At 35.1% G+C, this 2,790-nt stretch overlaps 1 protein-coding gene across 1 annotated transcript in view; it reads right to left on the reverse strand.

The window, feature by feature from the left end:
* The window catches only part of LOC107567222 (riboflavin-binding protein-like), a 9,607-nt gene extending 8,112 nt beyond the window's left edge, over positions 1 to 1,495 (reverse strand). Inside the window, exon 1 of the mRNA XM_016252862.1 lies at positions 834 to 1,495. The gene's annotated coding sequence lies outside the window, so the exon portion shown is untranslated. The remainder of the gene's footprint in view (positions 1 to 833) is intronic.
* Between the last annotated feature and the right edge of the window lie 1,295 nt (positions 1,496 to 2,790).

The following is a 2,790-nucleotide window of genomic DNA, read 5'->3' on the forward strand; positions in this document are numbered from 1 at the left end:
TATAAATCATCAAGCAATTTTAGAGTAATTTCTGTCATAATACTGTCAGGATTTGGAATCAGTTCTAATGGAATCAAATGAGAATCTTCCAAGTTCCACAAATCACATAATTCCTGCTGGATAAACAGAAAATATATTTCTGAAAATATAGACTGAAAATTAAGAATTTGTTTATGCAGCAGAATCTTGTCCGATTCTCAGACGAGTCGTCTTGTTCTTTCTTTAGGATTGTAATAAGCATGAAATTAATAAACTAAAATAAAATCCTGCTGGATAAACTGAAATTCTGAATATTAAAAGTAAGAATTTGTTCATTTAGCACGATCTTATTTGATTCTTATAGGAGTTTTGTTGTTCTTCCTTTAAGATTATAATAAGCATTCATTAATAATGAAAATAAAACACAATAAAATAAAAACTAAAACTAATGAATCCAGCAGTCTGTAAACACTGCACATGAGTTTAAGTTTAGGCCCAGTTTAAATCTTGCTGTTTTGTTTGCTCAATAAAATACGTCACATCATGATCTACAGAAACTTTCAATTGAGTTTTAATCACCATTACAGTAACGGAAAGGTTCAGTTCAACACATAAAGTTTGATAAGTTGAATGAATCCTAATAGAAAGCATCATGATAATGAAAATGAAATTTCTAGCTGACTACTTTCAGTCTTCCTGTGCTGCTCATGTTAATGTCCTTAACTGTGTCCAGCCTAAGAGGATGACAGTCACAGACCGATTTACTCCACTACACACAACAAACACCCTTATGTCAGAGTTGGCTCTTCCAAAGCACAAATGACTGTTTGTATGTCCATAAAACTGCTTCATACCTGATACTGGAGGCGTGTAGTGGCTGCTGTGAGCGTCGGATGCTCTCGCTCTGATCCACACACTCTTCTCCCGGAGCTGTAGATGAAGGACATCTCGATGACAACGCCCCTCCCTCTCTGGCTCTCTCTCTCTCTCTCTCTCCCACTCACACACACACACACACACACACACACACACACATTTGTCATCAGTTTGATCTTAGTGAGTGTAGTTATCAAAGAAACACAATAAAAGCAATAACGACCTAATATAAACAGAATCAAAACCAAGACACCTTGATAATGCATTCTAATAATAACAATACAGATGCTTTATTTCATTTGACCTTGTTTCCTTGCTACTGAGTCACTCTCTGCACCTGCCGTCTGCGTTTTCTGACATTTTATCTTCCAAAAACCTGTCCCGGTACAGTTGATGACAGTTACTGGATGTCAATCCAGGGGGAATTAGGATAATCTGGGACAGCGGGTAAATTGGGACGCCTAAGCTTCTTGTCCCATTACAAGCATGTCAACATGAACGTATTCTAGCTGGTTTAAAGTCTCATTTGTTCGTTTAACTGTTGGAATAAATTGCAAGTGCATAAAATGTACAATTATGCACAGAGAAATGAAATGAATATTACTTTTATGAAATACTACTCAAAGTTCACTAAAACAACATAATGCATATACATTGCAGGGTTATAACATTAAAACCAAAACCATAAAAAAGGTTATTTGGAAGCATATAAATTAAAATATAGAAAAAAACTCAAACTGATTTTATTTCAGCTATATAAAATTATAAACTGAAAAATAAAATAAACATTAAGTACACTGAAATAATATGGCATATTACTTAGAAATGGATATTTCACAAACAATTACAAAGAAACAGCAACACGTTGAATTAAACGTGAATTTTGATGTCGATAAAATTCTAAATATTAAAAAGAAACTAATAGTCTCTGACTGGTACCATAATGTGGATGTAAAAGTGTCTAATAATCTCAAAAGCCAGTTGATCTGTTTGTCTGATATATTTGGTTGAATATGACATATTTATAATACTGAAAAGAAGCCATTTGCAGTAAACAGATACTAATCGTGAGAGATGGTATTTTCTCTCAGCAGACGCTGAAGGCTTGTTTTGCTGCTTATTCCGTCTTCATACGGTCAAGAAAGGCAAGTAATCGATCACCCTTTTGTTTTTTGTTAAAACATTAAGTACAGACAGCCACAGGTGAATTAGGCTACTGTCACTTTAAGACCTAATGCGGATCCAATATATTGATCCATTTTTCTCCCACATATTTACATTTGCTTGAGACTTAACTGACTGTTTACATGAATACTCACCAAGATGAGCATTAAGACATAACTTCATGTGTATTTGATCGTTCATGCCAGTGTGACAGGCTTTCTGTGCCAGCTCTTTGGCTGTGCGTCAGTCAGCGCGAGTATCGAACTTTTGTCACGGTTTATTTCGCTTTATTTTCTCGTTCACACATGTTTGCTTAATCACACTAATCTGTAAATAACTTTAAGTTGAATGCTATTGCAATTATCGTGCGTAAATTATGAACTAGCCCATGCAGGATCTCAAAAATGCGAAATTGTTTGATATTTGTGCATAGAGTTTCTTCACTTCATCAGGTTAATACACATGCCTGTTTTTCTCATCATTAGAGCGCCCTCTGCTGGAAGACTTCAGACATTCGGCTGTAGCTGTGTATAGCAGCTCTCCATCTAGTGATGGGCACAGGAAGTGCAGCAAAGCATATCAGGTCGCTCAAGGGCATTCATGATTATTTCTCTTAATGACAGATCGGGGATCAGAATTAAAAGTGTCTCTCTGTGGAATAAAAGGCCAAACCTCTTACACTAAATATTATTAAAACAAATAGCATTAAAATAAAGAAATCATGAGTGTTGTTTCTTTACCAAGTTATCAGACGATTGTTTTATTCAAATT

This window comes from Sinocyclocheilus grahami, unplaced genomic scaffold, assembly GCF_001515645.1.
Source record: "Sinocyclocheilus grahami isolate Dianchi unplaced genomic scaffold, SAMN03320097.WGS_v1.1 scaffold1135.1, whole genome shotgun sequence".
Lineage (NCBI taxonomy): Eukaryota > Metazoa > Chordata > Actinopteri > Cypriniformes > Cyprinidae > Sinocyclocheilus > Sinocyclocheilus grahami.